The following is a 15,045-nucleotide window of genomic DNA, read 5'->3' on the forward strand; positions in this document are numbered from 1 at the left end:
CCAACCACTCCCCTGCCCCACCCCCACCCCCCCACCGCCACCCCCCACCTCCCGGTATCAGAGGTCTCAAGGTTGGCAAGTATGAAATAGAGTGAGGAGCCCAGTAATCCAGGAAGGAATTTATGGGCAAGGTAAAAACCAAGGCTACCCTCCCTGGTAGAAATAAACATGATGGTTTCCTCGTTCTGAGTAAAGTTCTGATCTGCAATGAAGGTTTTTTTGCTCTGAACCTTCAACTAGCAAGCACACTGATGGCTCCTTCAATGCTCATTGTGGGTTTTTTTTGTTTTTTTGTTCGGTATTACCAGAATTATCTGAAGTCTTACAGTAACAAATGCATGTAATGATTTAAAAAGCCTTTGTTTAATTTGGCTTCTTTCCCGATTGCGCGAGGAGTTGAATGGTGCTAAACAAGAGACTGTGGCGCTGAGATAAGGTGTAGACTCTTTGGCTCTGTCTTATCTGTTTTCTCCACCGCCTTAGTGCCGCCACCACTCCTCCGTCGGGGGCTAACAATAAAAAAAGTAAAATGGGTTTTCTTTTTTTTTATATATATATATATATATATATATATATATATATATATATATATATATATATATATATATATATATACCTGTATATACATATATACATACAATTTTCTGCAGATGGATTTTCAGAATGTTGAGGTGTGAAAGCTGCTGCCAAATCCTGCTATTGAAAACGCTAGCCTGCCTCATTTAGTCAGAGAGAACTCCCAGGAACGTCATCTTTACAGGTGTTGTTGACACCGGCACACTGCGAGGCTCTGTTCCATTTCTATTAGACTCCACTCTGGCTTTGAGGCTGCACTTGAAAATGCATTAAATGCAGCAACTGAAATTAGGGAGTGGTGTCATTCTGACGATAGGAGAGAGAATACTTTTTACAGCAGGGGTAGTGATGGGTATCTGTCACCATCCATCCATCCATTCATCTTCTTCCGCTTATCCGAGGTCGGGTCGCGCAGACTTCCCTCTCCCCAGCCACTTCGATCCCGAGGCGTTCCCAGGCCAGTCGGGAGATATAGTCTTCCCAACGTGGCCTGGGTCTTCCCCGTGGCCTCCTGCCGGTCGGACGTGCCCTAAACACCTCCCTAGGGAGGCATTCGGGTGGTATCCTGAGCAGATGCCCGAACCACCTCATCTGGATCCTCTCAATGTGGAGGAGCAGCGGCTTTACTCTGAGTTCCTCCCGGATGACAGAGCTTCTCACCCTATCTCTAAGGGAGAGACCCGCCACCCGGTGGAGGAAACTAATTTTGGCCGCTTGTACCCGTGATCTTGTCCTCTCGGTCATAACCCAAAGCTCATGACCATTGGTGAGGATGGGAATGTAGATCGACCGGTAAATTGAGAGCTTTGCCTTCTGGCTCAGCTCCTTCTTCACCACAACAGATCGATACAGCGTCCGCATTACTGAAGACGCCGCACCGATCCGCCTGTCGATCTCACGATCCACTCTTCCCTCACTCGTGAACAAGACTCCGAGGTACTTGAACTCCTCCACTTGGGGCAAGATCTCCTCCCCAACCCGGAGATGGCACTCCACCCTTTCCCGGGCGAGAACCATGGACTCGGACTTGTAGGTGCTGATTCTCTTCCCAGTCGCTTCACACTCGGCTGCGAACCGATCCAGTGAGAGCTGAAGATCCTGGCCAGTTGAAGCCATCAGGACCACATCATCTGCAAAAAGCAGAGACCTAATCCTGCAGCCACCAAACCGGATCCCCTCAACGCCCTGACTGCGCCTAGCTATTCCGTCCATAAAAGTTATGAACAGAATCTGTGACAAAGGGCAGCCTTGGTGGAGTCCAACCCTCACTGGAAACGTGTCCAACTTACTGCCGGCAATGCGGACCAAGCTCTGACACTGATCATACAGGGAGCGGACCGCCACAATCAGACAGTCCGATACCCCATACTCTCAGAGCACTCCCACAGGACTTTCCGGGGACACGGTCGAATGCCTACTCCAAGTCCACAAAGCAAGCCCACGTCTTATAATGAAAACCTAATTTAGCATCTTCCATATGTCTATTTTGTCTGGGTAAAGTTTGAAAGCAATCAGATGAATTGTCTAGGAGGAACTGGTTACGGAACAAACACCTGGAAATGGCGAAAATGACCTTTTTGAATGTCTTGAGGTTAAAAATGTACATAGTAGATGCAGAGTTGCATGTTAACTGAATTAGCCACACCATTTATATATTATGGTATGAGGTTAAATGTATCACTCTTGGTGCTGTTGCATGATAAAAATTTGGCCTATCCCAGCTGCATTCCGGTGGAAGTGAGGGTACCGCCTGGGCAAGTTTATTTGCCGAAATAGAGAATTATTGTTTTATGAAGCGGCTCCACACAGTGTATGGAGATACTTCCTGTCAGAATAATTGTATCTAAGTTATCACAAAACTTTGTGTTTCAATGAGTTCCTAGCGAGCAGACAAAAGCTGTCTTTGATCTTACCAATCAAAAGGCTTGTAAGACTCCACTGTGTAGGATGGGAAGCGACATGAAGGTGTCGGTTTCTTTGATGTATTGTAATCCACAGGAATATTTTGTCTTGACCCGAGATCTACAAAGCGGAGAGGAAGCAGGAGCTGACCCCCCTTCCAGGCACCTTTTCTTTGAACAAAGGCGACGGCTGTTTACGACCCCCCGTCCTTTAGAAACAGCTGTTGCCATGTAATCATGGAAAGTCCAAATAAAAGAGGCGTACAATCTTTCGTCAGAGCGTGGTGGGAGACTCTACAAAGAGTACAGCCCAGACGTTTCTCCTCAATTGAGCTAAAATTATTTGCTTCTTTGTCTGTTTAATAGATGTCATCAGTGTTTGAACCTGACACTTCCAGTCGGCAGAATGAGCATCGCAAATAGGCGTGATTCCGGGAGAATAGAATGGTAAGACCATGTTCTCATCATTGTCTAATGCTCGATGCCTAACCCTAGGCCTAGTCTAGATCCACCCATGGCATTTGTTTACATTGTGACGCCGGTGAGCTATTGTATTCTCCTACGGTGTGTAGTGAAGCATGTTTAGCTATTCCTCGTCCTGCAGTGATAATAATACTTGTAAGAAACGTACTTTATTTGTCGCCATGGAGGCGAGGATTAGTGATTTAGAAGCAGCTAAAACACTGTAGACTGTGGCTGGACGTTAGCCGCTAACTAACTATCCATCCATTAATTTCCTAACGATTTTCCCTTTCACGGGGGTTGCTGGAGCCTATCCCAGCTGCATTCGGGCGGAAGGCGGGGTAGCCATGTCTTAAGGCACCTCTTCCTGAGGGCGTTTCAGTGTTATAACTTCACCTTTATCTTTGGTTTTTAGGCCAAAATGCATCAATTCTCCCTTTTCTGTCTGAACACTGTGTCTGCTCGTAAGTACTCCGTGATTGTGCGCTGCCGAACATGCTCCTCTGCTCGTGAAACCAGCAATGTCACGACGTGACGACGTCGCGTTGAAATGGCCGTTAAAAACGGGGGGGGGGGGGGGGGTGAACCGGTACTTTTTAGAGGCGGTATAGTACCAAATATGATTCATTAGTATCGCCCGGAAAAGGGTGGAGTGCCATCTCCGGGTTGGGGAGGAGACCCTGCCCCAAGTGGAGGAGTTCAAGTACCTCGGAGTCTTGTTCACGAGTGAGGGAAGAGTGGATCGTGAGATCGACAGGCGGATCGGTGCGGCGTCTTCAGTAATGCGGACGCTGTATCGATCCGTTGTGGGGAAGAAGGAGCTGAGCCAGAAGGCAAAGCTCTCAATTTACCGATCGATCTACGTTCCCATCCTCACCTATGGTCGTGAGCTTTGGGTTATGACCGAAAGGACAAGATCACGGGTATAAGCGGCCGAAATGAGTTTCCTCCGCCGGGTGGTGGGTCTCTCCCTTAGAGATAGGGTGAGAAGCTCTGTCATCCGGGAGGAGCTCAAAGTAAAGCCGCTGGAGCATTGAAAGGAGCCAGATGAGGTGGTTCGGGCATCTGGTCAGGATGCCACCCGAACGCCTCCGTAGGGCGGTGTTTAGGGCACGTCCGACCAGCAGGAGGCCACGGGGAAGACCCAGGACACGTTGGGAAGACTATGTCTCCCGGCTGGCCTGGGAACGCCTCGGGATCCACGGAGAAGAGCTGGACAAAGTGGCTGGGGAGAGGAAAGTCTGGGCTTTCCTGCTTAGGCTGCTGCCCCCGCAACCCGACCTCGGATAAGCGGAAGAAGATGGATGGATGGATGGAGTGTCGCTGTACCATAGTAGAACCGGTATACCGTACAACCTTAGTTCATTGTAAACAACAGTACGGCAAGTTTAACATGCATGAGAATTATTACCTCAAATGCAGCTACGGTCATATTGTGACAGTACTTTGAAAAAAAAAATTAAATTTAAAAAGCATGTTGCCTACAGCCACGGCTGTTAATGCCTATGTCTTTGGCAAATTAGAAATCCCAGGGGTTATTTGCCATTTTAGACCACGCTATAGAAGAGGTGTGTCAGTGGTTGGTGCCCCACCTTTTGTTGCTATTTATTGTGACTGACCTGCTGACTGCAGCCTTTTCAAAGCACAGTTGCAAGCCGACAGAAGTTAGAAATGAGACATTGAAATTCCTCTCAGAATGCTGCAGACAGACGAGCGCCGTTGCCACAGCGAGCCACACCTCACGGCAGCACAGTGCCATCTAGAGGGCTTTCCGGATGCTGGCTGGTGGGGGCGTCAGCTTTGGGGAATAAAGGTGTCAGCGCACGTCCGCAGGTGTGCATTGTGGGTATCAAACGAGTGGGAGAGATGGTATCTGTGTAGTGTGCACCAACGCGGCTTGTGTTGCCCCCACATGCTGTCGCCAATCCTTCCCCGAGCCTATTTAGAGACGTGTGACGCGAGCCGCGAGAGCAGCCTGTCAGCTGACGAAAATGGCGAAAACAAACGCTGAAAATGTGTCGGTGTAGTTGCAGGCCGGCTCCAAATACAACAATTTGAGATCCTTCAAGGTGAGACATGCGGGCCGGCGTAAAGTGTGCATTCATGCAGGAGCCTACCAGGTGGGTCCTGGCTGGGCGAGGGGCCATATTCCAGGAGGAAGGGAGAACAAATGGCACAATTGTCTGCGGCGTCCCAGTGTGAATTAATTGCAGCAACCTCAATTTCACCGCTCGATGATTACCGAGGTCAGAGCACCTGCAGCTCTCGTCCTTGCGTCTCATCTCAAGTAGGAGAACAAGTATAGCAGGAGTAGTAGCCTCTGGGCTTGTTAGGACTTTTTTTTAGCAATGCCACGGTTAAAATGATTTCATATTTGAACGATGCCTGCTCTCAAATAAAAATACATGCACACAAATATGTTTGGATCCATTTCCCTTGGAGGCCCTGGACAGTCGATGCCCACAAAAAGACCAATAAAATTAAAGCTGCAAGCAGCGGTGGACGGGACCGACTTTGACGGCACATAAAATCCAAACCGGAGCAGTAATTAAAACTCTTTGGTCAACTTTTAATCAGAAGGGTTCAATCTCTCTCCTGTGCTAGTTTGAAGCCGACACGACAAACGCGCTCAAAAGAGACAATGTTTGAAAAAAGGTGACCGATTTTTACAAAACTTTTGTTTTGAAGGGGGAATTGCAAACTTCCTGTTGACTTTTGCTGGTGGTTGTCAATATATGAAATGTAGGTCTAAGTGAGACTTACATAGAGGTTTTTGTCTGATGTCTCTAAGACATTCCTACTGGAAGTTACAGGTAGTTTTGTCTGAGTTTTCTTCCTAGGAGCAGTTGTGCCTGTGTTTTCTTCCTAGGGGGCGCTAGAGCGCAATTTTGAGTTTTGGGGTTGGGTTTTTTTTATTAGATCACAATTTTTGCCAGTCCTGATGTGTGTGTCCAGTTTGGTGAGTTTTGAAGCATGTTAAGGCGGTCAAATTACAGCTCAAAGAGGCAAAAGTGACTGTTTTTACAAAACTTTTGTTTTGAAGGGGGAATTGCCAACTTCCTGTTGATTTTTGCTGAAGGATGTCAATGTATGTATGAAATCTAGGTCTAAGTCAGATCTACATAGAGGTTTTTGTTTCATGTCTCTACGACATTCCTACCGGAAGTTACAAGCAGTTTTGTCTGTGTGTTTTCCTAGGGGGCGCTAGAGCGCAATTTTGAGTTTTGGGGGGTTTTTTTTTTTTATTAAATGGCAATTTTCGCAAGTCCTGATGTGTGTGTCAAATATGGTGAGTTTTGAAGCATGTTAAGGGGGTCAAATTACAGCTGAAAGAGGCGGTGGAATAATAATAAAGAAAAAATAAAACGTTACAATAACAATAGGGTCCTCTGTCCCAAAGGGACATTGCGGTCCCTAATAACTGTAACCCTGAATGATGGTTGATGTGTCAGAACTAACAGTTATGCATAGTTTAGTGCTGCCTACAATACGGGTGTATTAAAGTGGACCTATGCATAATAACAAAAAGGGTAATATTAAAAAAAAAGGATAGATGTTGATAGTCCAACACATTCTGGTAGGTTAGAGTATACAAATGAGTTTAGTAGTAGAACCGGCCCGCAGGCCACAGCCGCCTGCTGCTGTTTTGCACGCACCAATACTCCATCAGTGTTGCCGCTAGGAATTTTCAAAATGGGGTCCCAGGGACCCCATCAAGTCATAAAATATGGGTCCCACAGTAAATGTTTGGGGTCCCACTTTTTTGTAAGCGTTTTAAAAACAAATGATAAATGTATGCATTATCCTGTTATACTAACAGGATAATAATAACTAATACGCAACCATGGCAACCAAAACAAACAAGAATGCACAAAAAACAGGAACTACTGGAGTCCAAAACTAACAGAACATAACAAAAACAGACATTTTCTTTCCTTCATGGATCTAAACTTTACCGCAGCTGGTATTTTTTCTATATTTTTATTGTAATATTTTCAGAATGTGTTTGTTCTATTTTGGCCAAAGTAGGAGAAAAAAAAACAATCTGAAGTTGTCTTTATTTTTTTGTTTTAATGCCATGATTTTAAAAATTCGACCCGCGTGTGCACAGATTTTCCTCCATGCGGCCCCTGGGCTAAAATGAGTATTATGCCCCTGCTCTTTGACAATCCAAAGAAGTACTAGTAAAAAAAAACTTACAGTATATAACTAATCCAAACTGTATTTTTGTGACAAAAATTCCACATTTCAGCCCTTCCGAATTTGTCGTTTCCACTTCAGCGATGTTTCTACTCAGCGTATATCATGTGTCACCGTACATGTTTGTCGCACAGCCAGTTGTCGTGTGGGGGGGGAAACAAAACAAAAAACCCCGGGCAGTGATCCACGCTGGGGGATTTTGAGTGAAATATGTGGTCGGGATAAGCGAGACGGAGGATATAAGACGGATGTTTCCTCGGGAGGCGCTGGCATCGCCGCCAGCGTGACAACAGAGAGCAGAAGAAGAAGAAGTTTATGGAATGATAAAGTTGATGTCTTGAAGTACTTCAATACATTGAGGATTACAATGCAGGTGAATAATTCCAATGTGGTCCTTGCCAATGTGGGACCACATTGGAATATAGATATATATATATATATATATATATATATATATATATATATATATATATATATATATATATATATATATATATATATATATATATATATATATATATGTAGATATATATATATCTATATATATATATATCTATATATATATATATCTATATATATATATATATATATATATATATATATATATATATATATATATATATATATATATATATATATATATATATATATATATATATATATATATATATATATATATATATATATATATATACAGATATATATATATATATATATATACAGATCCAAAATGGCTGCGCTTCAGAGCAGCGGCTTCGTGCGAGCGCTCCTGGAAGTGAGGGCAAAAATACCCCTTAATTCAGTCAATTTCATGGCTGGCTCACAGCGTGTTCACTCCGTGATCACTTACGACCGACTTACAATTCTGGATGTGAAGAGATCGGGCCATTTTGGGCTGATAGATGCGTGTACGATGGACCTGCTCGCTAGCTTGGGAATTCTTCGCGAGCTACATCCAGCAGTGGCCTTTGAAGCAGCGGCGTCGACTACCAGCGGAGACGGTCGGCGAAAGAGACGTAAGCGGTGCGCTCGGAAGCAGAAGCGGGGGTGTCGGGCGGGGCTAACAACAAAGCTAAATGCTTTGTTGTTAGCGGGGCTAACGAAAAAGCTAAATGCTAATCCACAAAGAAGCGCTAATAAGGAGTCTGTTAAGCTAGAACTAGCCAGCGCCAGGCTGGATAATCCCTGCACACATAGCAATTCTTCTAGAATAATATACAACTCACATAATGTTTTTTCTGCGTCAGAGGTGGACATGCATTTTACTGAGGTGGCAAACAATCTAAAAATTCCTGTCATATCAATTCCTAGATATGGTCGAAATTATTTAAAGTGCACTATGCATAATAAACGTAACATTATTAATATTGCTACTACGGATACTTTCAACAAAAACTCCTCAAAACAGCCCACTACCTATAATATGGGCTTTTTAAACATAAGGTCATTGTCTTCCAAAACGTTATTAGTTAATGAAGTCATCAGAGACAACAATCTTGATGTCGTTGGTTTAGCCGAGACCTGGCTCAAACCAGACGAATTTTTTGCGCTGGGTGAGGCGTCTCCTCCTGGCTATGCGGGAACGCATATTGCCCGCCCCATTAAAAGGGGTGGGGGTGTTGCACTAATATACAACAAAAACTTTAGCCTTACCTCGGACCTAAATAATAAATATAACTCGTTTGAGGTGCTCACTATGAGGTTTGTCACACCGCTGCCTCTCCACCTGGCTGTCATCTACCGCCCCCCTGGGCCCTATTCGGACTTTATCAATGAATATTCAGAGTTCGTTGCTGATCTAGTGACGCACGCCGACAATATAATCATAATGGGAGACTTTAACATCCATATGAATACCCCATCGGACCCTCCATGCGTGGCGCTCCAGACTATAATTGATAGCTGTGGTCTTACACAAATAATAAATGAACCCACGCATCGCAACGGTAATACGATAGATCTAGTGCTTGTCAGGGGTGTCACCACCTCTAAAGTTACGATACTCCCGTACACTAAAGTAATGTCCGATCATTACCTTATAAAATTCGAAGTTCGGACTCATTGTCAACAAACTAATAATAATAATAATAACTACTATAGCAGTCGCAACATTAATGCTGCCACAACGACGACTCTTACTGACCTACTGCCTTCAGTAATGGCACCTTTCCCAAATTATGTGGGCTCTATTGATAACCTCACTAACAACTTTAACGACGCCCTGCGCGACACCATTGATATTGTAGCACCGCTAAAGCTAAAAAGGGCCCCTAAAAGGCGCACCCCATGGTTTACAGAAGAAACTAAAGCCCAGAAATTATCATGTAGAAAGCTGGAACGCAAATGGCGTGCGACTAAACTTGAGGTTTTCCATCAAGCATGGAGTGATAGTTTAATAACTTATAAACGCATGCTTACCTCAGCTAAAGCTAAATATTACTCAAATCTCATCCACCTCAACAAAAATGATCCTAAATTTTTGTTTAGTACAGTAGCATCGCTAACCCAACAAGGGACTCCTCCCAGTAGCTCCACCCACTCAGCAGATGACTTTATGAATTTCTTTAATAAGAAAATTGAACTCATCAGAAAAGAGATTAAAGACAATGCATCCCAGCTACAACTGGGTTCTATTAACACAAATATGACTGTATATACGACGGACATTGCCCTCCAAAATAGTTTCTCTCTCTTTGATGAAATAACATTGGAGGAATTGTTAAAATGTGTAAATGGGACAAAACAAACAACATGTTTACTTGACCCAATTCCTGGGAAACTTATCAAGGAGCTTTTTGTTTTATTAGGTCCATCAGTGTTAAATATTATAAACCTATCACTTTCCTCTGGTACTGTTCCTCTAGCATTCAAAAAAGCGGTTATTCATCCTCTACTCAAAAGACCTAACCTCGATCCTGACCTCATGGTGAACTACCGGCCGGTGTCCCACCTACCGTTTATCTCGAAAATTCTCGAAAAAATTGTCGCACAGCAGCTAAATGAACACTTAGTGACTAACGATCTCTGTGAACCTTTTCAATCCGGTTTCAGGGCAAATCACTCTACGGAGACAGCCCTCGCAAAAATGACTAATGATCTATTGCTGACGATGGATTCTGATGCTTCATCTATGTTGCTGCTTCTTGATCTTAGCGCCGCTTTCGATACTGTTGATCATAATATTTTATTAGAGCGTATCAAAACGCGTATTGGGATGTCAGACTTAGCCTTGTCTTGGTTTAACTCTTATCTTACTGACAGGATGCAGTGTGTCTCCCATAACAATGTGACCTCGGACTATGTTAAGGTAACGTGCGGAGTTCCCCAGGGTTCGGTTCTTGGCCCTGCACTCTTTAGTATTTACATGCTGCCGCTAGGTGACATTATACGCAAATACGGTGTTAGCTTTCACTGTTATGCTGATGACACCCAACTCTACATGCCCCTAAAGCTGACCAACACGCCGGATTGTAGTCAGCTGGAGGCGTGTCTTAATGAAATTAAACAATGGATGTCCGCTAACTTTTTGCAACTCAACGCTAAGAAAACGGAAATGCTGATTATCGGTCCTGCTCAACACCAACATCTATTTAATAATACCACCTTAACATTTGACAACCAAACAATTAAACAAGGCGACTCGGTAAAGAATCTGGGTATTATCTTCGACCCAACTCTCTCGTTTGAGTCACACATTAAGAGTGTTACTAAAACGGCCTTCTTTCATCTCCGTAATATCGCTAAAATTCGTTCCATTTTGTCCACTAGCGACGCTGAGATCATTATTCATGCGTTCGTTACATCTCGTCTCGATTACTGTAACGTATTATTTTCGGGTCTCCCTATGTCTAGCATTAAAAGATTACAGATGGTACAAAATGCGGCTGCTAGACTTTTGACAAAAACAAGAAAGTTTGATCATATTACGCCTATACTGTATATACATATATACCTATATACATATACCTATACTGGCTCACTTGCACTGGCTTCCTGTGCACTTAAGATGCGACTTTAAGGTTTTACTACTTACGTATAAAATACTACACGGTCAAGCTCCTGCCTATCTTGACGATTGTATTGTACCATATGTCCCGACAAGAAATCTGCGTTCAAAGAACTCCGGCTTACTAGTGACTCCCAGAGCCCAAAAAAAGTCTGCGGGCTATAGAGCGTTTTCTATTCGGGCTCCAATACTATGGAATGCCCTCCCGGTAAAAGTTAGAGATGCTACCTCAGTAGAAGCATTTAAGTCTCATCTTAAAACTCATTTGTATACTCTAGCCTTTAAATAGACTCCCTTTTTAGACCAGTTGATCTGCCGTTTCTTTTCTTTTCTTTTCTACTCTGCTCCGGGGTGGACCGCTAGCCTGTCAATCAGATGGGGACATCTCTACGCTGCTGACCCGTCTCCACTCGGGATGGTTCCCGCTGGCCCCACCATGGACTGGACTTTCGCTGATGTGTTGGACTTTCACAATATTATATCAGACCCACTCGACACCGAGGATGTCGTTGTGGCTTGTACAGCCCTTTGAGACACTAGTGATTTAGGGCTATATAAATAAACATTGATTGATTGATTGATATATACAGTATGTATATATATATATATATATATATATATATATATATATATATATATATATATATATATATATATATATATATATATATATATATATATATATATATATATATATATATATATATATATATATATATATATATATATATATTAGGGCTGCAACAACTAATCGATTAAATCGATAATATATAATAATATATATATATATAATAATAATATATATTTTATATATATATATATATATATATATATATATATATATATATATATATGTATATATATATATATATATATATATATATATATATATATATATATATATATATATATATATATATATATATATATATATATATTTGTGTGTGTTTATACTAATCACATATTTCTATCACTTATTTTCTTTGACCAAGGGAAAAAAGAGGTGAGGATTAAGGCAAGAGAAGAAGATGAAGAAGTAAGCAACAACAACAACAATCACAACAATAACAACAATCACAACAACAACAACGCGGGTCAGGACAATACCAGACAAGACCCGATAGGACAGGACAATCTGAGACGTGAGTAGGAAGTGAAGCACAAGTTTTATGTGGTTGTTTACTTTGGATGATGAAAGAGGATGTTGTCGCTCCATGCTGGGTCAGAGTAACAAACACGGGTCAGAACGCACACCTCCTGAAATGAGCACACCTGCTGTGGTGCTGCCAGGAGTGAAGTGGAACACCAGTAACCTGCTTTTTTGTTTTGGTGCAGGGTCTCCATTGCAATGCTTTATTCCAAATAGTCGCATCAATATAGGTATTTTTTATTATTATCCTATGATGAACAAACAGTATATTGCAGTATGGATTTTTTTTTAATATATTATATTCATAGGTAATAATTTTCCTAATTTATTTCAGGAAAAAAAATAAAAAATATATACAGTACAACTAAAACATAATGTAAATAAATTAATAACTTTGGTAGAGAATGGATGGATGGATGGATTTGTATTATTGATATGAAAGTGTTTTTTTGTTTTAATAAATACTGCTTTTTATTTGTAGAGAAAATTATTAATACAATATTTCATAAAAACATTAAAATATAACATACTTCTAAATATAAAACACACAAATGTCATTATGAAAATGCTTTCTTTTTTAAGGCAACAGATCATTTCTGTTGTTGGCTTTTGTGGAATTGAAATTGCAAAATGTAAAAAAAAATGTAGTTTGTACGTAAAACATTTTATACGTATATACAAAACCCAAATCCAGTGACGTTGGCACGTTGTGTAAATGGTAAATAAAAACAGAATACAATGATTTCAACTAGAGATGTCCGATAATATCGGCCGGCCGATATTATCGGACGATAAATGCTTTAAAATGTAATATCGGAAATTATCGATATCGGTTTTTTTATTATCGGTATCGTTTTTTGTTTTTTGTTTTTTGTTTTTTTTATTAAATCAACATAAAAAACACAAGATACACTTACAATTAGTGCACCAACCCAAAAAACCTCCCTCCCCCATTTACACTCATTCACACAAAAGGGTTGTTTCTTTCTGTTATTAATATTCTGCTTCCTACATTATATATCAATATGTATCAATACAGTCTGCAAGGGATACAGTCCATAAGCACACATGATTGTGCGTGCTGCTGCTCCACTAATAGTACTAACCTTTAACAGTTAATTTGACACATTTTCATTCATTACTAGTTTCTATGTAACTGTTTTTATATTGTTTTACTTTCTTTTTTATTCAAGAAAATGTTTTTAAATGTATGCATCTTATTTTATTTTATTTTATTTTTAAAAAAAGGACCTTATCTTCACCATACCTGGTTGTCCAAATTAGGCATAATAATGTGTTAATTCCACGACTGTATATATCGGTATCGGTAATTAAAGAGTTGGACAATATCGGAATATCGGATATCGGCAAAAAGCCATTATCGGACATCCCTACCTGTAATATCAATGTTTTTATTTCAAATGTTATGCGATGGATCTGCACAAATCAACCTAAGTAGGTGAAGTGAAATAAGAAAAAGAAATATAAAAAAATAATTGAAGAAAATAAAAAAATGAAAATGTTCATATGTGTTCACCCCTTTTGCTGATAAGCCTCTTAAACTGCTCCGGTGCACTCTATTACCTCCAGAAGTCATGTAACTAATTAGAGTTGGGTTATAAAGAAATATCGACATCTTTGATGATCCCCCGAAGCACCATTAAATCTATCATCTCCAAATGGAAAGAACATGGGACCACACAAACCTGCCAAGACTAACTTAAAAAGTAGCAATGATTGTCACACACACACTAGGTGTGGCCAAATTATTCTCTGCATTTGACCCATCCCCCCCTGGGAGGTGAGGGGAGCAGTGAACAGCAGCGGTGGCCACGCCCGGGAATCATTTTTGGTGATTTAACCCCCCAATTCCAACCCTTGATGCTGAGTGCCAAGCAGGGAGGTAATGGGGTCCCATTTTTATAGTCTTTGGTATGACTCGGCCGGGGTTTGAACTCACGACCTACCCATCTCAGGGCGGACACTCATAGTGGATCTAACATAATAGTGTGAGAGTCCAGTCCATAGTGGATCTAACATAATAGTGAGAGTCCAGTCCATAGTGGATCTAACATAATAGTGAGAGTCCAGTCCATAGTGGATCTAACATAATATTGTGAGTCCAGTCCATAGTGGATCTAACATAATATTGTGAGAGTCCAGTCCATAGTGGATCTAACATAATAGTGAGAGTCCAGTCCATAGTGGATCTAACATAATAGTGAAAGTCCAGTCCATAGTGGATCTAACATAATATTGTGAGTCCAGTCCATAGTGGATCTAACATAATATTGTGAGTCCAGTCCATAGTGGATCTAACATAATATTGTGAGAGTCCAGTCCATAGTGGATCTAACATAATATTGTGAGTCCAGTCCATAGTGGATCTAACATAATATTGTGAGAGTCCAGTCCATAGTGGATCTAACATAATAGTGAGAGTCCAGTCCATAGTGGATCTAACATAATAGTGAAAGTCCAGTCCATAGTGGATCTAACATAATATTGTGAGTCCAGTCCATAGTGGATCTAACATAATATTGTGAGTCCAGTCCATAGTGGATCTAACATAATATTGTGAGAGTCCAGTCCATAGTGGATCTAACATAATAGTGTGAGAGTCCAGTCCATAGTGGATCTAACATAATAGTGAGAGTCCAGTCCATAGTGGATCTAACATAATAGTGAGAGTCCAGTCCATAGTGGATCTAACATAATAGTGTAAGAGTCCAGTCCATAGTGGATCTAAC

The sequence above is a fragment of the Entelurus aequoreus genome, linkage group LG11 (assembly GCF_033978785.1).
Source record: "Entelurus aequoreus isolate RoL-2023_Sb linkage group LG11, RoL_Eaeq_v1.1, whole genome shotgun sequence".
NCBI classification, from domain to species: Eukaryota; Metazoa; Chordata; class Actinopteri; order Syngnathiformes; family Syngnathidae; genus Entelurus; species Entelurus aequoreus.